The sequence below is a fragment of the Falco biarmicus genome, chromosome 3 (assembly GCF_023638135.1).
Source record: "Falco biarmicus isolate bFalBia1 chromosome 3, bFalBia1.pri, whole genome shotgun sequence".
Lineage (NCBI taxonomy): Eukaryota > Metazoa > Chordata > Aves > Falconiformes > Falconidae > Falco > Falco biarmicus.
In genome coordinates, this window is record NC_079290.1 from 97,531,868 (window position 1) to 97,554,836 (window position 22,969).

Genomic DNA, 22,969 nt, shown 5'->3' on the forward strand with positions numbered 1-22,969 from the left:
CGAAAGAGGCAGAAATGAAGGCAGGGCTCTTAACTCTCTCTGAATTTCAGGAAAGGCCGAAACTGGTCTGTTGGAATGAGGTGAGAACCAGGAAACAGGAGGACCTGTGTTGCATAGCTTTGAGCAGGTCAGTTATCTCTTCTCCAGTGAAATTCCCCTTTGCATAAGGTATGAATAATAATATCAACTTACCTTGCAGGGGTGTTACGGAGTATGCAGTTAATTTTTCTTTTTTTTTTTTTTTTTTTTTACAATGTTTGTAATATCTAAAACCCTAAATGAGTGCAAAGTATTATTGGGATTTAATTTTATTGAGGGTTAAACATTGGTGACGTGCCCAGCTGAGCATTCGCTGGCAGCAAGCTAGGCAATTGACCAGCAGCAAGCGTGTTTGGCAGCAAGCAATGGACAAAAAAGGAAAACAGGGCTAACTTATTCCAGTCCTATGTATTTTTTTTCTCTCTTAGCACCATACGTTTCCCATGAAGCAGATGGAGGTGATCAAAATATCAAATTGGAATTCTGTATTTTAATAGACTTGAATTTTACTGTATAAAAGGCAAATAAAGGTTAAGGGCATGAAGATTTGTCTTGTAGGAGGGTGAGAGAGTGGAAGTGCCTCCAGGCATGCCCTGAATGGCCCTTAAACAATGGCTTTTGGAAGAGTAGTTAGGTGGCTGATTTTGCACTGGGGTGGGGGGTGTGTGGGGGGTAGCATGCCAAGGGTGCTGGTTCCTGCACGTTTCATGCTGTTGCTGATGAAGGTTCTGCAGTGGACTAAAACCATGGAGGGAAATCACTTGAACAAGGTTGGTGCCTTGTGGCAGCAGCACAAGACAGGGGATGTGCAGGAGCTGGGTGTGTGTAGGGGCTCTGTGTGCAGGCGCGCGTGTTGGGGGTTGCTCCCGAGTTTGAAACATGAGTCAGTGCCAGACTCCAGCGTGTTTCTGTGTTAGAGCCTCTGAGTGTAAGAGAGGGAGAGACAGTATGTGTGATTTCTCCAGCTTACTCTTAATTTCGCATGAAATAGGGGCTTCCCAGTGGTGGGGTTACTCCAAGTGCGATCGCACCAGCAGGTCTCGCGTTGCACCTCGGCATGTGTGTGCCTCACATGCATTTTGTTACAGCCTGCTCATTCTTGTTAATTTTTATTAGGTGTGAAATGCAAAGGCTTGTCCTAATTACCACTGGTAGATGATAACACAACTGAATAACAATCTTCTGATAATCAGGGTTAACTTCTGCCCTTGGATAATTACATGCCAGGATCACTGAAACTGGTGTATTCCTGGTAGAGAGGCAAAATATGTCCCACACTTGCTGTATGCGTTAATTCAACTCTGTAACGGTGTCCTGAGGGACAGGGGCAAAGGTCAGCAAAGCAGAAAAGGATCTTTCCAGTGTCTTTTTTTAAGCTTTAGGCCAAAGTCTGCATCCTACCCTTGTTCTCACTGCATTTGAAAACATTGCCTGGCCCTGGATTTTCTCAAGGTTTGCTTTCTTCCCCAAGTCTAAAAGCTGGCATGGTCACTTACCCAAACACAGTGACAGCATCAGCTCCACAGTTAACTTCTTATTTAGTGGTGTTTCTGAAAATGACAGTTGCTGCATGAAAACAAATGGTAGAGATGCAGCATATGTTGCACATAATGATAATTTATTGTCTTTTTTTAAAAATTACAATATAAAATTTAGGGGGCACATTTCCAATCCTGTGAAATTCATGGCGCAATGCCAGTTTATTTGAAAGAACCTTGTATTTGTCCCTAAATCTTCCAAGTCCTTAACTACAATTTCCTTTCTCACATGCCACTCACCTTTAAGACAGTACTCCTTTTTTGGCATTATTAATTATCATTATTGTTGTTGCTGTTATTATTCCAGGAGATCTGTATGGAAGGAACGCTGAAATCTGGATTAAAAATAGCATTTTCACGTCCTCCCACTCACTGTACTTCGTGCACAGAATGCCTTTTATAAATGCAGACTTGCTGCTTGGCTAGATAAAAGAAGCTGTCACTTCATTTCCATAACGAAGTCGTTCCCAGGAGAATTTCATTGTTTTAGCAATAAAATTTCTCTAAAAGGCCTCTTATTTTGCCTGAAAAAGGTAACAGAAATGAACTTCTGAGTGGTTATTTCACAAAACAATTAGGAGAAAGCAAGACTGTCTTGATTTGATGTAAGGAGATTTGTATGTGTATGAATTCCGTTTCGTGTAAGATAAGAATACATTCCTAACTGAAAATCAAGTTAAAAACACCTTCCCCACAACCTTACACAAAATCACAATTTTTTTTTCCTGTGCTTGCAGAGACATCACACTTTATCAGCGCTCTCCTGAATAAATTTGGTCATATCCCTAAGTTCAGCCCTGTTTCAAAAGGCACTTGTGGGACTTCTGATTCAGATGCGTTCCTGAATTAAAGGCAGTCATAGATAATCATTACCAATTATTACAGTGCATTAGTTTTGTTACTGAGTACGTTCTTATTTTTGGGAAGGAATGATGGCTGTATGCTGTATTGAGGCTGAGTGCTCGGTGAAGCAGGGGCTGTGCTTTTGCTGTGTGTACATACACTAGCAAGTGTGGCAGCCCCCAGTCCCTCCTTGCCTGAGTGCAGCATGCTGCCACAGCCTTGCTCACCGCTTCTCCAGCATTTCTCACCCCTTTTCTCCAGCTGGTCTGTGTCCCGTGCCAGCATGACGTTCCTTTTCTCTGAATGCTGAACATGCTAAAGCACGTCAGAATTAGAGAAAGTCCTGATGTAGAAAGCATATGCACTAAGTGAAAGGACCTATGGCTTGTGTTTAGTTCTCTCCCTTTTTTCTTTTTTTTGAGGGGGTATCTCTCATTTGTCACCTGTTTTGAGCCATATTTGTGTTTTATTGGGTATGAATCGATGCACTTACTACTTCAGTCACCATAGACAGCCTACTACTCACAGCTAGGTACATGTGATCAGGAACAAAAGGGAAGAGGGGAAAAACATTTTCTTTGTAGTCAGGCGAGCCTTTATAGATTTGGCACCACACTTAAAATTGCGTTGTATTAAAGAAATGCAACAATTTCGGAAATTATTATTTATAGGAAGGTTTGTGAATTCAGGATGTGATATTCTGAGTCACCCAACAGCAAACATGTTTGCACTCCGGCTGGTATGACTCATGCTGGCATTTGTCTTAAGTGTGGCAATTGTTTTAGCCCTCTGCTTGGTGCATGATGAATGAAACGGCTGAGGTCCCCTGTTGCAGATTTACTACGTGCAGCTATGCTGGTAAATCTCAGGCTCAGCTGTAGAGTATTTCCTGTAACACACACACACACACATGCACACACACGCACATACGCGTGCGCACCCCCCCAAGTAATACTTTACTTTTAAATACTAGATTCATAGAAAGGAAATGCATAATTACAGTGCTGGCTTTTGCACCACATAAAGCACCCCACATCAAAAGGTGTTTGCCATTAATGTTTCAACAGGTAATCTCTGGATTTACTGCCAAGCCATGTTCCTGTTACTTAGCACTCAGTGTTGAAATCGTTGAAATCTCGGTTGTAAGCTAGCATCGTCATCTTAATCCTGCAAAAAAGTTATTCAATAGTGCCTTTGTTTTCCAGCACTGTTTCACGTTGCATCAGCAGCACAGAAGATGTGGCCACGCTGGAAGCGGGGAGAAGGTTAAGGGTGGGTTCTGGGCTGGCTTCCTAAGGAAGCAAGGCTCACGTGGTGGCATTGTTTGTGCCTGCACCCATGTGTGTGTCCCCAGCCTGGCGGCTCCTGTTACTTGGGTCCTCTTCAACCCACCCTGCTGCACGGGTAGAGGCTACAGGGAAGCTGCTCCCTGAGAGCTTTGTGTAAGTAGGCAGATGAATAGCTGTGGGAAGCTGTGGCTGAGCCCAGTGAGGCCCCAGCTCAATTCTTACTGGCACCAGGGAACTGGTATGGTGGGCACCTGCTGGGATTGTTGCTGCCAGCAAAGATCAAGCCTTTTTGCTGGTGTTTGTTAGTGCTGCAACCCACTGAACTGTCTTTTTCAGGTGGTTTTCTCTTTGGCTTGTTAAAATACTGCAAATAAACAGAACCTCAGCCCGTGGTTTTGGTGCTGCTGTGCTTTGGGGCTCAGGGCATTTGGATTCCCCCTTAACACTGTTTGTTTGCGGGAGAGCTGTGGCCGTACGTGTAAGGAAGGCCTAGCCCTTGAGCTCGTTCTCGTCTGCAACAAGTTACAAGAGTGCTGCAGTTCTTCAAATACGCAGGAGGCTCATTGTCTCAACTCAGGGCTGAGCTGCATTTTTTGCATAATAGCTTCCACAAAAGAAAAAGAGAAATACTTGTCATGTAACAGAAACATCCAGAGTGGTTATTTTTATTGCTTATATCTGTTCAACATAACTGGCTCTGAGCCTGAATTATTATGGACCGTTCGCATTCTTTTTCCAATCTTTTCTGCACAGAAGACCTGTAGGAATGACTTTGTTACAAACACACAGACAATAGAGTTGTTTGTACTTAAAACCCCTGTGCGAGAATGAAGAAAGTTGGCATGCTAAGAAAAATGTAAATCTGAGTTGAAATCCCCCCCACCTCCCACTATTCCTGGTTTGACAGCCATGAGAAAGTGGCAAATAGGGGGTGCTTATGTTATAAGGATAATATATAATAGGGATATATATAAAACAGGGATGTTAATGGGGTGATGGATTTTTATTGAAAAATACATCGACAACTGATAGGAGGTATTTGTGAGGTTTTTTCTTCCAGTTCTGTACTGTTGCTTCTTAAGACAAAACAGTCTAGACATGATTCTGTTAGTTTTCTTTTCACCTGGTGGCATCGTGTGTGGCAACCCCTGCCCACCTCTTTACTTGCTCTCTTAATGTCTTATGCTACGCTCTCGTTAGGGGGGAAATCTCATAGAACTTAGGAACTAAGCACAGGGCTAAGCACAGTTTAACCTCAAGTCTTGTTGGAGAAACTGGGTATTACTGGTAATAACAGTTATCACTACATAATATTTAATATTATATAACAATTACCAGTAAGTACATAAAGGGTATGGTTGTGATTGATGTTATTTGTATAAAGGGGATGTCTCGGATGTGCTGGTCAAATTTGTATTGTTATTAAGCATCATGTAAACAGAGTGTGAGTTCAAGCTGGCATCCATGTTTTCATATATACAACTGCCCCCATGGTGTTGAACCTTCATCTGTTTTCCGATTGATTGCTCGTTTGAAGGTGTTTGGGTTAGGGATAGGGTAACGAGAGCAGTGGGGACCACTCTGGGAACAAAGTTGCTTCCATGGTTTCCAGATAATAGGTTTGGAAGGATGGATATCCAGTGAGCAGGGCTGAAAAATCCCATTCCCAGTGTGCTTGCATAGGTTGCTAAAATGACAAGCAGTTTTCCTGAACCTTAAGTCATGAAAAATACCTGCTGTGGATGAAATAATGATGAATAATGTTTTTTTAGATTAAATCTTGGGACACCGATTTTTAGATGACTAACAGTTAACATTAGTTGTGCAGAACCATCAGTCATCTTCAGCAGTGGCTCCTGCACTGGAGGCTGTGAGCTGCAGCCTTACCCCTTCAGCCTCACGTGCTGGTGCTGTCTGCCTGCTGGTTGCAGACAGGTGCTCCCATCCAGCAACACTTCATTCTCCTAGTGAGTAAGCACTCACACTGGCAGTGCCATTCACACAGGAAAGATGTGCTGGGCTGGGGCACAGCCCATGGATGTGTTCACAGTGCTGGGGAAGGTCACATACATGAATTATTCCCCCTGCTGCAGATTGTGGGGCAGGATGGATTGCTTCCTTGTCTGACCCCCATGGTCTGCATGGTTTTCTGGTTTAGGTCCTGCAGGGTATGCCAAGTACCGACAACTTGATTTACTATTCCCTTAAAGCCAGATACAGTTATTCATGCTGCACAGAGCAGGTGTAATGCCTTGTGAAGTTGGACACTTGACTATGGACCACATGCAAAGCCATGGGAAGTGCTTGTGTATGTGACAAAGCTGTGGAGAATCAAGCTTGAGATGAGGAATGGATGCTAAACAAAAATCAGAGTGATGCCTGCCTGCTTTATGCAAACAAATCCCATTTTGTGCTAAGGTGATACTGCTTCACCATAGCCTTAAAGTGTGTTTGAAATTGTGATGTAAGTCTTTTTTACACTAGCAGAACAATTGATGTAAAGATGACTTGACCCCATCAGGAGCAGCCTTTGTACACTAGATGTGATGAGATTTTCAAATTGTTATGAGATTTTCAGATGGGTAAAGCTTGGCATGGCTGGTGTCGAGAAGCTTTTATTAACTTGAAATCTGAAAGATAGTTAATTTTTGGTTGGTTTATGGGTTAGGGTGGGTTTTTTTGTTTGTTTGTTTGTTTCCATTAGAATTTTTTCTCTATGTGTAAAATCAGCAAAACCTGTTGAAAATAATTTAGAAGTTTTTTCCTGACATGATAGATGATATGCACATTAGGTAATTGAAATCGCACATGCTCCAGGAAGATGCAACCTCGCCTTTCCCATTTGTGGTGGGGCAGGACTGAACCTGTCTAAAACTGTTTCGGGCAGAGGGGAGAATAAAGGAGGAAATGAATTACGGTTTTATTTGAGTTGAAGGATTAGTTGTGGGATAATAGCAAACAACGAAACAATTTGGGAGCAACGTTGCCATCTCTTAAACATTTTTATTAGCTTATGCTGATTTGTGAATTAGGAAAACCGAATGACATGATGCAAGAGAGCAAGGAATGGCAATTAAAAACCTGCAGGAAAGGGCTAGAAAAACAGTAATCTCTCACTGCCTGCTCTTCAAAGCAAGATGGAGAGCATGACCTTTTCGTGGAATAAACACAGGGTATTGCACAGAGCTGACTTCTGGTTTTCAGTTTTGCCAATTTGCAGTTGCTCGCTTGTACTGTGGTTCTTACATGTTGATTGCCCTGGGGTCCAATTTTACTATCTTAAATACTCCCAAGAAGTACTTCCATGTTCTTTGATTTGAGGTCTCTTCATCTCTCGGTTACACTTCTAATCTCTCAACTCAATGTCCTTTTTAGCACTCAAAGGCAGGGCTATGCTGTGATGTTTGAATAACCGTAATGTTGTAGGACCATGAACAACAGCTTCCTTGTGTAACACTTCCCATGTATAGCTGAGATGTGATCAGTAAGCGTGATATTGCTTCACCATAGCCTTAAAGTGTGTGATAAGGATTCATTGATCACATTGAAACTTCAGTTGCAAAGCCTGGTTAAAACCTAGTTGTACTGCAAACCAGCCTTCCTTGATGGTCCCTCCAAGTTGTGACTCTTTTGTATATTCCAAGAAGAGCAGCTGGCCACATCTGCATAGCAAAAAGATTGTCTCAATTAGGGAATGAGTACTCTGCCTTTCAGGCGAGGATTGTGCTTCAGTATCTCCCTGTGCGTCCGGAAGGTTGTACTCTGCTGTCTTTAAACCTTAAGCATAAAAACATCTGGGAACATTTGCAGGCAGACGTGCCTTGCCCCTTGCAAAAAGAAGCGCCTACGGGTAAGGTCAAATGTGCAAGTTGTAGCAGATTAAACTAGCTTGTGAAACTATAGCGAATCATCTGCTCCATAATAAGCGGCTGTGTGTGCAGTGCAAAGGCACCCTATGGTAAATACAAAGTCTCTCTCCCTTTTTTTCCCGGAGAGGTAGGCTGTCTTGCTTCATGTCATCTCTCCTATGAAATAAGACTGCATGGAGATGGGTGTCTGCCACAGAGCACCACTGCACTGTGTCGCACAGATGCTGCTTGTGACTTGTTCCCGTGTCCACGTGACAGCAGGGGTCTGCAAGACAAATTCCAGACTGACAGCAAGGTAACGGCAGAGTTAGCATGCAACACTTGCTCCTGTTTCGGTGGTTGGAGCTCCAGTACAGGCAATTTGAGCCTTGTTTAACTTGAACAGAATCAAAATCCTAATCTTGCCTGTTGAAGTTCGTGGAAGGACGGAGTGTGGTGGATTTCAGCTCAGTGTTGCATGCAGGTGACTCCCCAGGGAGGCTCAGAGGAGCCTGTGCAAGCAGGAGCTACAAAATCTGACATGGGAGTTGAGGTGTGCATGGAGTAAACTTCCCTGGTCTTACTAAAAGTAATTGGAAGCAATCTAATTATGGCAGAAATGTTAAATATTTTCTCGTACTCCTTTGGATTCCGTTTTCAGGTTCCCCTGCATGTTGAATGGCAAGAGATGAAGATGAAACAAATTGAATTTTTAGATTTTTGGATTGCCAAATTATTGGGGAAAAAACCAAATAATTTTGAAAATGGTGACGTGTTTCATTTTAACACTTAGAAACAAAATGTTAACACTTAGAAACAAAATATTTTCAGTATTTTGAGCTTGGTTGTGGATTTTTATTTTCCAGTCCTGAGATTCATGTAGTTTAAAGAAGAAATAAGCAGATTGAAAAATTGGTTTGTGTTAAGCAAAATTTTGAGGGCTGACTTAAAAGTAGGTTTGGGTTTTCTTTCTCTTTTTGGTCTGCGTTCTGAAGTTACAAAGCTTGTGAGATCATGCCTGATGGTGTGCGTCTGTCTGATAAGCACCAGAGTCCCATTTTAGTAGAGGAGAGAAGCTGTTGACCGGAGTCCTGGAAGTGTAGCCAGGACCTGGGTATCTCAAGGATCTTGGGGTTGCAGTGCCTCTGTCACACAGCTGTTGTACTTCCAACTGCAAGTTTCTTAAGCCGTGAAGACTTTTGTAATGGGTATTTTGCATTACTACAGTCCATGAGGGAGGGGACAAAGACACATAACTGAGACTAGTGGTCACTATCATCATTGCCAGCGTGCCTTGGAGAGTCCAACCATCTGGACTCTGCTTCACTCACTGCTCTGTGAGAGCTAAGCCTCAGCCGGTAAAACCAGTAATCTTACCCCAAAGCTGGATCACCTGGGCAAATACTGGTTCAGGTTTTGGAAGGTTTTGGAAGAACAGCACTACCGGCTTCTCCAAGGGCTACGCCTCTGCGAGTACGTCAGCAACGTCGTCGTTGCTTTGTATGTTTGACTAAAACAGACAGTCTCAGGGCTGTAAACTTTTTTGAATAGTTGTCATTGCATTGCCTTCCCTCTGCTCTTCACCCATGAACTGCTCCTGTCCATCTGTCTGACTTGTTTCCTGCCATCACGTAGGGTGAGATTCATCTGCATTCATCTGTAGCCATCTAATCTGAGCTCAGTGTCTAGACTCACTTTATGGAGGGAGAGCAGCAGACCTTTCTAGAGAGTGATTCATTCTGTCCTAAAGCAGATGCTTAAGACAGGTCAAATTAATCATTTTCTAGATTGCCTAGTTTCCTCCACTGAAAGTAAGGGAGCTTGTACTGTCTCAGGTGTAGACTTATGTCCTGTGTGTGTTTTCGGTTCAGGGACGTGGTTTCCACCATAGCACTGACAGGATGGGATCCATGGGCACGCATCCTGAAATTACATGTGAAATGTTTGGGGAGCCTTATGTCAAGGAGATAGGAAAGGTTTGTGGCACAAAGTGAAACTAAGACTTTAGGAAGTACAGGTAGACCATGGGAACCTGGCTGACAGAAAAAAATGTTCAATTTGGGCCCTGTGGAAATACACTATTTTAGTATTCTTTGTAGGGTTCACATAAAAATGAAGCAGAGCAGTTTTCTCAGGCCCAAGCTGAGGATAGTCTGATACCTTGTACAGTAGGTAAAAAAAATTAAGAGTTGGTCCACAAAGAAATTCCAGTCAAAAAATAAGTATGAAAGAATCTGCACGATATTAAAAATCTCAGGTGTGAAAAATACTTCCTACTGAGGAACAGCAAGTGTGTGTGTGTGTTATTTTTGGTTTCAGTACTACTCTGTTGCAATATTATAGATAACTACAGAAATAGGTGTTTGTGTCCCCTTAGAGGAATTCATTGAGAACAAAAATCTTTCTGTGTGGATCTCTCTGCACACCGTGGTCTTTGTTTGCAGACACTTTTCAAAACAACCCTGAGTAGTTTTTTCGTCCGTCCTCTTGTTATGGCAACAGAAGTATCCAAGAACTATTTTAATTATGTATCTGCCTCAGCAACTCTGAACTGGGTTTTAATTGTTGGTAATATGAAGTACGGAGCAAATGACTCTTCCTATCCTAGATCAGTGTTTGATGTACATGCATTCTGTACTGGAATCTCCATTGTGGGAGCTCATTAAAAATGCATTTGCTTCAAGGAGATTGAGGAATCAATTGTTCATTTGCTAAGCAGCTTTATGGGTTTTACTTTTTTTATTCCTTGCTTTCCTTTCTTACTTTGTTTTGCTTTTCTTTGACAGCTCCATCTTACTTTATTTGAAAGAAGAAAGCCAGTGAGGACCTGTGAGCAATCCAGCAGCTTCTGAAAAATCTTCATGCTAAAGGATAATCCAGAATTCCCCGAAGAAGAACGTAGTGAATGTTGTGAGTTCCTAGCAGTGATAACAAGTACTTGCAATTGTGTCTTTTGGGGGGTGGTATCTGCACTGTAGTGTCTGCTCCCCTCCCTGTGATGTACTGGGCATCTTTTTGTTCTGAAAACAAAGGCAGGTGTGTTTGGATTGGGCTGCAAAGCCAGACTTGAATTTCTCTCCCTCTCTTTTTTTTTCTTTCTTTTAATGTCTTCAAGGGCAGAGTGGTGGTGTCTAAGGAAAGCCGCTGGGTTTCTTTTCCTTGGACTGCTATGGTTATTTAAAACATTATTACTGCTTTTTGGTTAAATATCTTAAGACTGCATTTGAATGCCTTGTGATTGTGTAGCCTAATAAGAGTGGAAAATATTATGGATATCAGTTAAGCAATCTACAGGTCAGATTCAGGAGTTTTATACCTGCTTGTATAATGTTTGATATTATTGGGCCACTTTCAAATTAGGGGAATGCAAATGTGGTTATTTATGCCTGGTATTCCAAACTCAAATTGCTTTGATCAGTTTATTATATTAATTTGAGTATTTTCAATACAAGTGCTCCTCTCAGAGGTTTGTGTTCATGGAAGTTAGAGTAGCACACCTTTCAGAGGGAAACACAGGCATACAACTAAGATCCTCATCCACATGTGGCATTTAACAAAAGAAACTGTTCCCATGAGGGACGGCTAAAGAAAAGGCATAAATATTTTTATGTTCATTGTTTTTTACATGAAGCCCACTGCTTTTCTGGGTCGAAGTGGGCAAATGTGCAGATCAAATGTAAACATCCTTACAAACAGAGGAAAACAAGAATTCTCTGCCTTCCTGGTTTGAGAATAATCGTTATTTTTGAATGAAGAAGGAACCTTGGGATTTTCAAAATTAGGTGAGTTAGTATTTAAATCCTTATGTCCAAAGTATGCGATGGCCCTTCAAGACATTAGTAGTGATAAAACAGCTGCAGATTCTTCCAGTTTGAGCAAATTAGTTTTTGCACTTTCCATAAATTTAGTAAATATAAGTATTTCTTCTGACTGCTGGGCATACCTTCTAGCTCCCTGAAAGCTGGATGCCCTCCTTGGCTCTGCTTTTCCCTTTGGGTTCAGGCTTTGGGAAGCAGATTGAGACAGAGTCTAAGCAGTGCAGCTTTCCCAAGAGCTACTTGCAAAATAAATGTTAGAGAAGACTGAAAAATCTTTATCATCTCTCCCCTTTCCTGCATGCTTTGATCTATGGTGGAATTGTTAAAGCTGACATTTGGACTTGTTAGTTGTTAGTACCACTATACTGCCAAGTTAGTAACTCATTGAGATGAATAAGGGGCCTCTGAGACCTGGAGCTTCGCACTGTCTATGTATCCAAGCAGACGTGGCCATATCAGCTTATTCCCACACTTGGAAAGACTTCCTGGAAACCACACGGGCTTACTTTGCACGCTGACATCCTAGTGCAGGGGAGGGCAGCCTTAAATAATAATGATATTAATAAAAAACTGTCCTAGCATGCAAAGCTTTTGGGATAACAGGAGATGTTTGTTTGAGATGTTGCAATCACCTCCACTTATTGCAACAGCAGCACCACCTCATACAGAGAGGAGCGTTCCTGGGTCCTCTTAAGGTATGTGGTGTGCCAGATCAGCCAGATAAACTGCATGAGAGGAGGAGGCAATCGTCAGCCATTACAGGGGATGGAGTATCTGTCGAAGATGCTGTCGGTGTGATTATTACATTCTGCCCTGTCCAAAAGGGTTTTACGTGAGCCCACTTAAAGCACAGCCTGGTGGTCTGCTATTGCGGCACCAAACCCTGAATCACACCCGTGAGGCCCAGGTTTGCACAGAAAAAGCATCAGTCTTCTTACCAATGATGGAAAGAAAGTGCTTTTGAGAATGGCTCTCACCCTGGCATCCAGGACCGGTTTCTTTCAGGGAGTCGTTCGTAGGTGATGGATTGCGATTTGAAAGTTCCTTGAGACTCTGTCTTGTCACCTGGCTCCTGCTTGGAGGACAGTGCTGCAAGGAGGAGGTGGTCGGCAAGGCTCCTCCTCTCCCTTCTCTTTCCTTTATCCTGTCGGGGAGACAAGAATACCGGATGAGGAGTGATGGTGTTTCTGCTGAAGGAAATGCCGGTATACAGTGATTTTACTGAAAAATACTGCTCTCCCTTCCATGAGTTGTTGTCACCTTAAGATGTGCAGAAATGATCATCCCTTGTGAGCAGGAGCTGTTCTCATCCCTTCCACTGCCTCCTCCTGCCACCCAGGCAAATTTCAGCAAAAGGGGGGCTCTTGAGGAGGGAGGGGGGCAGTAAATGAGGAGCAGTGTCTCGTATCCACCTAGAAACTGCCTGTTTACTAAACAGTACAAATTTCTCTCTTCCTTTCTCCTGCTCTCATTTAGATGAAGCGCATTTCTGGAATAGCAGAGGTTGTACAAATCAAGTCCATATTCCTCTTTCACAGAGAGAAAAAGGGATGTCAGGAGGATTTGTTAAGGAGGAACATTTATTTCACTTAGTGAGGGGTAAAAACAAAGCAAGGCGAGGCTCCTTTGCTCTAGCAGGAGGGTACCTTGTGAATCCCAGCATACAGTTTTGTAATTTTCTGATAGGATTTAGGTATCCTGAGGTGGTTTTTTTTCCATCCTGAAAACATATGCCACAGCTTTTTTGGAGTGCTAGCCACACAAGCACAAACACATTCTGACAGAAGCAATGAATAAGCTCTTCGTGTTCCTCACTCGCAGGCATTTCTTCACTTCTTTCTTTTTTTTTTTTTTATTTTTTTTTTTTTTTTGCATTTACACGAAAACCTCTGGCACGGTTTGTGGGAAATGGAAAATAGATCTCTAAATCCAGTATGTGTCAATAACTGAAACGTCTTCAGTTGATCTCATATCTGTAACTTATTTGGGGCAAACTGCAGATGGCAGGATAGTAAACAACCCTGCTCCTTGCTCCAGCAGGCTGCCCATGCCTGCCTCAGTGGGAACCTGCCACCCTAAGGGCTGAGCCCGGGAGACAGTCTTGTGGACTGTGGCCGCACAAGGCTTAGCTCAGGACCCATCCCGTTTTCAAGCTGCTGCCTGCTTTCTCCACTCCTTGGCCCTTCTTGCTCCCTTCACCCTGGTCCTATCTCATTCATACTCCTTCTCTGGCCACCGGCTGTTTTTCCTGGCACCTGGACCTGCAGCAGGGCTGGGAGCTGATGTCAGTGCTGCTTCCTGAGCTGCCCGGCCAGGCTGGCCCAGCCCGGCGCACCCTCTCCCCAGAGCATCACCTCCCCTGCCTGCCCCCACTGCTGCTGCAGCAGCCCCTCGGACAGGAAGCATGCACGAGTGCCGAAAATTGAACATTAGCAAGCCTTTTTTTGTGGTTTTCTGTGAGCGGCCATCTCCCACGCCTTGAGCCTCAACACTGAGTTTGTGGCATGGTTGGAAGTGATGCCCAGTGGTGAGCTGTGCACACCTTGGAAGAGCAATGGGAAGTTTTGACACATGCAGCCTTCATGTTTCTGAACCTCTTCCCTTTTGAATCGCTTTGGTATCCGTATGCTAAACCACTTCATGGTTTTCTATGGAAATTACCAGGCTGCTGACAAAAGAGAGAGAGCTCTGTGTGTGTCCGTTCTTCCCAACAACTGCCCAGTATATGCCACTTGGTATTTATAGGGAGAGGGAAAAAGGGAAGAATTGTTGTCATTTGAAAAATGTCTCTCAGAAATGGCAGTAATTTGTTCCCAGGCATTATTCTTCATTAGGAGCTACAGACAGCTGCAGCTTCCCTTTAAATAGAAATTGCACTCTGTAGGCATGCTATACATAGGGCTTCAGGTTTCTGACATTTCTCTGCCAAAAATCAGAAGTATTTCTCACCAAATAAATGTTTATTCAGAAAGTCTTGTTTCCTGGCTTTTCTTTCACATCACATGCTTCCGCTGGCCAGACAAGAACGGCTCAAGGCTGACATTTGAGAGAGGAAGCTGAAACAGTTCAGGTCTCTTGCAGGGCTTCGAAAAGAAGCCTCTGACCGTGACTCTGGGCCATCGGTCTGGCAGTTTATTTTAACTGATGAACATTGGATTAAAATGGATGTTGCAGAAATACAGCAGAGCCTGCTGTGTCTGTGCAGAGGCGGTGGCAGATGTTTCTGCATGTCAGGTTGGCTCATCCCCTCTCCCAGCCCCGAAGCCGCTGTGCATGGGTGGCAAACCTGCCTTGGTGGCACGCAGCATCCAAGCTACGTGGGGATCCCCGTACGGTCAGTGTATGGGCACCTATAGGCAGCGCAGGAGGGCTGGGCTGTGTCTGCTGGCCCCTGTCACCCACTAGGGATGTGGCCAGGGTGGCTTTGAGTCCTGCAAAGGGATGTGCAGCGACTGGGCCATAAGCCACCAGCACTCAGGGAGCACTGCAGGACCAAACACTTTTTTTGTTCACGGCCATGCAGCTTCCTTGGATTCACCTCTCTCTTCTCCATATTCTTGCTGGATGGCTCGTTGACACATGACTTCCGAACCTGCCTTTTTCCTGCTGTCTTTTCCAGCCTGGACTGTTGAGCTTCCTCCTCCCTTGTCTCCAGGGTTTATCTGGTGGATCCGTACTTTCCATTTGGTGTGCCAGCCCCTACCACTCCAGGAGGTGATTTTGCTGTCGTAGCAGCCCCACTTTGTTGCCTTTTGTAATTTGTGGCCATGCTGTTCTTGTCAAATACAAGATGTCTTCCTCCTGCCCATCTTCCCTCAGTTCTCTCCGCACCCCTGTTTATGGCTTACAGTATGCAATCCATGTATTAAAATAATTTTCAGTTAGGTCATTCATTACTCTCTGCTTTCTTCTCGGCTGATACAGCTTCCAGAGAACTGAGAAGTTGTAATTTCTCCAGGGCTAAAATCCAACTCTTTGATAGGCAGGCATGACGCCTGGGGCCACTACATGTTGCTACCGGTTGTCAGCTTTGTAAAACTTACCCTGCAGAGCAAAGAAATCTGGGCACAAAGATTGTTCTCTTCTCTAACTGCAGCAAGCTGTAGTTTCTCAGTCTGTTCTGCCTTCCCTTCATTGTCTTCCAAGCAAATGGCTGTAAGATTATGACTCCCATGTTTGGACTGAGAACAGCTTTTGCCTGAACAAACAGATTTCTCTTTGGCAGTCACTTTAACTGCTGCCCCAGCTTTTCGCTGTCAGCTTTGTTTCGTGATTTGGCGTTAGAGAAGTGCAGGCAGTACTAGTGCATTGGAGCGAGTAAATGCAGCAAGGAAGGCAGGTGAATGCGCTTGTTAATGATTACAGTACCAGGGTGGCTGCAGTGTGGTCCATGAGAGAAAAAGAGTCTCATATTGTTCAACAGTGCAGCTTATGGTTGCTCTGATTTGTAACTTGGTGGTGTCAGCAGAATAGACTTCAGGTCCTTGCTTGCAGCACTCCTTGGTCCAAGAGACTTCCAGTGAAGCCAAGAAACAGCATTGGGAACCAAACCCAGCCTTCGCAGATTGATAACGTGAAAGCTGCTCTAGTATTTGCAAGTTGTGTCTGGGATGAAGCTGACCAAAACACCGGTTCCTATGCCTGTGGGAATATTTCTTCTGCCTCTCCTCTTTTTCAGTGCTGCTTTATTATGCTACTGTGTTAGTGAGCATCACTGGTGAGCTGGTTTGTTGTGCCCACGGTGACCCTAACAGTATCTAGTAGCCTGCTGATGCTTCTCTCAAAGCTGATCATGTTTGTGGCAGCAGCAGCAGGAAGAGAATATAAATTAAGCTCTCCTAGAGGGGAGGGTTTTTTCCATTTTCTGCTTGGAGTGTGCATTCAAAAGGAAAGGCTGCTGCTACTGGTAGGTTAGTGAAAAGGGATCACGAGCCCTTTGTAGCAGAATACTATTCTGAACAAATTGTTCGTAGCAGAATACTATTCTGAACAACTTGTTCATTCATATTTATTGCAGGTTTGTTTGCAGCTTGCCAGGCATATTGACCCTGGATGCTTATGCTGGGAAGGAACGTTAGATAGTCTTAGACAAACTGGCAGTATTGATGCTATCAGTGTTGCTTGTCAGTGAGTTTTCTGTTTCTGGTTGTTAATGGGCATTGGTGTTTCCAGCTGCAGACACTGATGAGTGTTTCAGAGACACCTGATGGCACAAAGGTCAAGAGGAAGAAGATAAAGCAGCGAGTTGCCAGGGTTGCTCTTAGCTTCTTTCCCTGTTGAGATGTCAGAACTAGAGACAGGGTAAGGAAACCTGATATGCTGTAGTCTTTTATTTCTAATGGATTTTCCTGGCAGCTCTTTAAATAATAGAAAAACCCTCCCCACTATAGCAAATCAAGTGTATTGCACAAGTGCAAGTTATTACCAAGTTATTGCACTAGTAATAGGAGCAAATTTGCTTGGGGAGTGAGGGTTGCATTAGATGAGGAGAGGAAGGTTATTCATGGGTTTCGGTGCCAGGCGACCTTCAGTCAGAATTGGGGTGGCGATGTATAAATTCCCTTTGTCTCACTTCCAGTGTTGGGACTGCAGTGAATCCTGCTAAAGCATTATGAAAGCTGTGCCAGTTGAAAGAAGCTGGGCAAAATGTAGTTTGGCTTTGCTAATGTGGACATTTGTGACCAGAACCATGGAGATACCTTGCAACAGTGAGGTGTCCACCATGGAGGCAGAGGGAAAACTGTGCTTTAAGCCTTGAGCTGCCAGGAGTTTGTATCGCTGGCAAATAAAATGTTCTTTTCTCAAGAGCTTGGTTTAGCATTTCCAATGCAAAGAGTTCACAAAAAGAAACCTCAGGTAAGATGAACCTCTGATGAAGTCAAAGTGAGTTTGACATTTAGGGTGGAGGAACAGGAAGAGCACTGGAGGAGCTAATGCTTTTCATGTTCACAGTGTTTTGGGTTGATTTTACATTTTTTGAAAGGAGGGGGTTTTGTTTGTTTACTTGCAAAACCATGCACTGTAAGCTACTTGGTTAAGGAATCAGCTTTTTATTGGGGAAAAAAGGCAAAATAATGTCCTCTTGTCATTCAGTCTGCATCCCATAGTGCTGCTCTTTGAGGCGGTAAGGTCCTCGTTAACTCCCTTCTGAGTTAAGATCCATCCATTAGATCCACAGTGAAAATTACCAGGTTTCTTTTTTACTTTTACTATGTTTTTCTAACTATCTATATTCAACCTGAGAGATAGCCTGCAGAGCAATCAAGGAGCTACAAATACAAGCACTTCCTTCTTGTTATCATTGACCAGTTAAACCAGTTCAGCTGAAGGGGTTTTGCTTGGTGAGCAGTCCTACTGCTCCTGATGACATTCATAGAAAGGGTGAGTGAGCTTTATGTGTCTTCATTATAGGGTGAAGTCTCTTCTCAAATGAAGCAGGCAGTCTTCATTAGCTCTGGGGTTTCTTGTTACTATTATTCTAATGCAATTATCACTTTTCTTCAGCCAGCCTTCTGCTTGCCTACTTACAAATAAACTCTTTCCATCTGGAGAGTATTTTGAGATGGGGAAGGTACAGTGAAGTAGTGAAGCTATTGTTAGCACCATGTTCTTCCTCTCCTTCTCTTCAGCTACCTAGAATGCTATGCAAGGAAGTAGAAAAAAACAAATACAGGACAAACATAATAGGATCCTCCTCTCTCAAAAAAGATTGTGCAAAGGAAAACTGTGATCTGGCTAAGCACATGCAATGGGAGAAAGCATCATACATCAGTCTGTAAGACTCCTGCAGTTCTTCACTTCAAAAAAGCAGCATTAAGAACTGAGGAACCACTCGCTCTGCTCTCAGATGACAAGACACGTTGCTTCAGCAGTAAGTAGTTCTTGGGCATAATGAAATACCTGCTGACTGCAGGGAGTGAGAAAGGCTCAGTCACGATGGGTACATCTATTTGTGCATCCGAGCCCTGTGCAGAGATTCCCAAGCTGACAAGGTGCTTTGCTCAGGCTAATTAGCCCTGCTTCTCCCCTTACATCTTCTCTGATTATGCTAATTAGACTAAGCAGGGTGCTGCCTGACACTGGTGAGAGTCAAACAAGTGTGTCTGTACAGTCTTGCCCTGCAGCGTGGCCTCGAAACGCCTGAGCCCACTCCACACAAGGCTGCGAGTCTGTGCTGTGTGGCTGTGCAGCACAGGTATTTACTGCAGGTTTAATGTATGTGCTATCAGGAGCCACTGAGCTTTGCGTGGCTTGCTGAGACTGCAGTGGAAGGGCTGAGTGTTAGCGGAGGTCTTGAATGACAACTGCCTGTAGCCTCCTTGCTCTCAAAAAACACGTGCTGCTAGTGTCCTGTTTGTTTTGTTGCATGTGAATGAGTTCCCTGGTTCTGAAGGTGGTGTCTGGAACTCCCAAGCTGGGAAGGGTGGGGAATGGGATGGAATGAGACAGAAGGACCCAGGCAGAGAATCAGAAATGGTGAGCCTGAGGAATGAAAGTGTGAAGAGCTTGGACTTTCCGCTTTTTACCTTATTTACGTGTACAGGACTGGCAGAGAAATGGGTTGGCAGGTTGAATTAGATTGTGAAACCTCGCTAATTAGCTGTGCGTTTCCCTCTCCCTTTTTCCTTCCCAAGTGGAATTCTTGCAGAATGAAATGAGTGCAGAGAGAGGTGACTTTCATAATTTGGTGTTTTAACGCTCAATTCCAGCTGTAGTTATTGCAATATAGTTAAGTTTGCTATCAAATACTGTTACAAAGACATTGACTGAGCTTACGGAAGACAGGTTTTAGAAGAAACAATCAAAAAAAGCCTGACAACCCCAAAATGACAACAAATAAAACTATTTTTGCTCATTATAGTAGAAGTGGCTTTTTACACTCCTGACTGTTCTTCCTCTGACTGGCACCTTCCTGAGAGCCACGGTTGGGAATGAATGCATATGTATACACACATACACACATGCCTATCTATATATACATTGATCTTAGTGAGCCTGGGAATGTAAAAGCAAGTGCAAAAACGTATGCTGGTTTTGGCAAGTTGTTTGTTTTAGTTGCACAGTTTTGTGATTTTCTTCATTTAAAAGGTGCGTTAATGTTCTGTGTATGATGCCTGAAGTGTGATAGATCTCTTGTCAAAAGATGCATGTCCATGTTTCATTCCATATTGTGAAATGGTAGTCCTTAAAATATCGCGTCAAGCCACTGCCATGAATAAATAGCTGTGCCGTATTATTTTGGGGAGTAGCAGTTTCCAAGACAGTCAGTATGATCATAACCATTAAGTGAGCAGACAGTGTTCTGAAAGAGTAGAAAGAGCTTTGTTGATTGAAATGGTTGGGTCAGGGCTGAAAAGGAAGAGTTTGCTGTTTTAAAACATAGCAGACATTTTAGACATTCTTATCGGGAGGCTTCAGTAACACAGTTGTGTGAAAGACTGATAAAGGAACGTGCAATAGCAGCCTTCATAATTTAAAGTGCCCAAACTTGGCACATTCTGTGGTAATGTAGAATAGTAATAAATATAAATCTCATGTTCTGGAATTCCTGGGTCTGCTTATTAGCAGATCAGTGTGTAAACACTGGCTCAGTGTATCTAGTACTAGAAAGATGTGTTTTGTTCTTGCAAAGGGATGTGTGTGGCTCTGCCCCCCTGGAGCGTGTATAAGGCAGGCGAGATTCAGACTGAGCTGTACTCCCCGTTTTCTAGAGAAAGTCTGTTTTGTATAAACCACACATGACAACAAGCCATATATATTTTTTCACGATAACAGGTATTTCATCAGTTTTAAATCATGACTATTAGTTACTGGTTTCACTCCAGCTGCTTAATAAGATCTTGTCAGGAGCACCTGAACAAGACAGCTCAGGCAGAATGGCAGATTTATGTTTCTCCATGGTCAGACTGGGACTGGCAGTTTCCAGTTTGCTCCCAGGTCTGCACCCATTAAGTGTATAAAAATGAGCTGAAAGAGTGGGAAGAGCTTTTGTTCACTGAAATGACTGCATTGGGATTGAAAGTGGAGAGCAGCAGATGAAAGAGCACTGGACTACTAGTGGCAGGGGACGAATCCCAGCATTTGCACCCAATGGCTCCCATAGGCCTGTAATAGCTTTTTTTTTGCTGTTACAAACTTGAGCCCTGAGCCTGCTTGTTGACCTGTGCATGCTCTTAAGGCTGTTTGGCATGTCAGGGCTGGAGCCTCCAAGCAGTAGGAAACTGTGTTTATCCGTGGTCAAGGAGTGAAACCACTGTGCCAGCACAAAGCCTGTTGTTTGATCAGGCCAGTGCTAAAGGCAACCTGTAAAGCATTGGTGATTGCTTCTTCAGAAGAGCAACTGGAAGCAGGATAAGTCGTCCTTAATTGAGTTAGGGTTGGTCTTTTAAGGCTTATGGCATAATGCATTTAAGCTCTGTGAAGGCATTTCTTTTTAAATGGTCCTTCAGGACTTCAAAATGTTGCAAAGAGCAAAGCAAACTATCTGGTTAAACTATCTGGTTGTGGTTGTGCAAAGCTGGTACGGTATCAGTGTTGCTGAAACTGAAATTGCACTCACATGAGTTCATCGGTGCCTGTATTGTGCTGCAACCCCCAAGGAATTTGGTATAGAAAAGATTTGTCATATTAAAGCATCTCTTTTTTTGTTCTGTGGTTTTTTGTCTTTCCATTTTTTTGTTTTGGGGAAGATGGTGTGGGGGATGAGGAGTTGCAGATTGGTGAATGTTTGTCTGTGAACTGGCCCACTGGAACAGGGCCTGTAGAGGGCTTTCTTATGGCTCTTAGTCAGGCCAGCGCCTTATCTAAACAGTATTTGACCCTCGAAGAGGCTACATGTGGCTCTCAGCCAGCCTACCTGCCTCATCAGGGTGGACGGTATGGTCACGCTTGCAGCAGGGTGAGAGGAGCACTTATCTGGGGAGCCATTCCCATGCATCAAACCACTGCGTTCTTGAAAGCTTTCCTTTCTGAGAGCATCCTTTCACTTGATTTATTTGAATGTAGCTCAGAGGTGTACCAGGACGGAGAATTTGGTACCTTGATGAAGGAAGTCACAAAAAGAGAGCGGTGCTGTGTCCTGGCATCACCACATGGTACTTTTTTTGACATTGCATTAATATGCAGTGACTTGTGGTGGTAGCTATGCAGCAGCTCAAAACAAACACTGCAAAAACTTCGGTCTCTGGCAGTGTTTGTCACTACAAATGTAATTACCTGTGTGGACCATCAATCTTAAAACTAGTAATAGCAGCAGTGTGGGAGAGCTTGTGGTATCTAGTCTGAGGCATTTCTACCCTGCTGATGTTGAACAGGCTGACAGCAGGTAGGACACTGATGGCAGAGGTCGAGTCTTGCTGGGCTCATTACTTGCCTTCTGTTTTATGGTGGAGCAGCGGAGAAATTGTATCCTTGATCTTTACCTGAAAACAATAAGGAAGGAGGAAATACAAAGGAGGATATTCAATTAGAGAAATAAAATGGCAATTCACGCTGCTCTTTCATACTATTTCTTGTATTAAAAAGTAAATCTGATAATTCCTGTCCTATTTTCCAGTCTTTTTAGATTCAACATGTAATGATAGGAACATTCTTCCCTGGGTAAGAAGTAATTCTGATACGCAAAATTTGAAACCTAAGGGATAAGACAAGGGAAGTTGCATGGTTTTAATAAAGGAATAATTTAAATTATTCTTGACCAATTTTTGATTACTTCATCTTTTCACATGCAAAGGGAACAATGGAAAATTGTAAAAATGTAACCGTAGTAAGGTTTGGCTGAATACTGCTAAGCATGGCTAGAGCTGAAGCGCAGTGCAAACATTATGGGTTTCTTGAAGTGGGTCCCCCAGGAGTTTAAGAAGGTGCCCGATCAGAAAGCTGGCGTTCAGATCCCACCTTCTCCCTTGCTCAGGCTTCTTTGGGTTTCTGTTTTGGTTCTGTCTTGTTTCTTCTTTTAAGCCAACCACCTGTGTGGTGTATGCTGGTTGTAGCCAGTCTTGCCATACGTTGCCTTTTGATGAAATACATCTATAACACCTAGTGCCCTGAGCCTGGTAGAGGCAGGTATTGCCTTTTGAAAGGAGAATTGCATTTCTTAGTTTCTATTGCACCTTTAAATTTCTTCCCTTTCCTACCTGTCTGCAAAGAGACTAGCCAGCATTTATGTAGTCATGTATTAACTCCTGCAGAGCTTTCCTCTCACGCAGCCTGCGGTTTGGGATGACTCCACTGGCAGGGCACTTGACTTGCAATCAGGAGACGTATGGCAGAGCCAGCAGGAAAAGCTATCTGATGGGTGACTTAAGGCATGCCGTGACCAGTCAGTGCTGCAGCCATAAAATGGAGATAATGGTACTGATATCACTCCTTGGTAAAGCATTATGAAATGTTTTCATGAGTATTTCTTCTCCAGAGCCTGGGTGTTTTTAGTCTGGATTCCAGGCGAGTGAGGTGTGTGTGGTGGTGGTGTGTGTCTGTCTGCTCGTCTGTCCCCATTCCCTGCCCCCCATAGCACTGAGTGTCTTGGCTAATTCCCACCAAATCCACCAGCAAGTAGAAGTCTCAAAGACAATTAAATTCCAACTTTTTTATTT

At 43.6% G+C, this 22,969-nt stretch overlaps 1 protein-coding gene across 9 annotated transcripts in view; it reads left to right on the plus strand.

The window, feature by feature from the left end:
* Positions 1-22,969, plus strand: part of ATXN1 (ataxin 1) — a 212,363-nt gene that overhangs the window by 115,522 nt on the left and 73,872 nt on the right. For all 9 annotated transcript variants that reach the window (XM_056332313.1, XM_056332312.1, XM_056332315.1 and 6 more), the window contains one exon: positions 10,344-10,467. The gene's annotated coding sequence lies outside the window, so the exon portion shown is untranslated. The remainder of the gene's footprint in view (positions 1-10,343; positions 10,468-22,969) is intronic.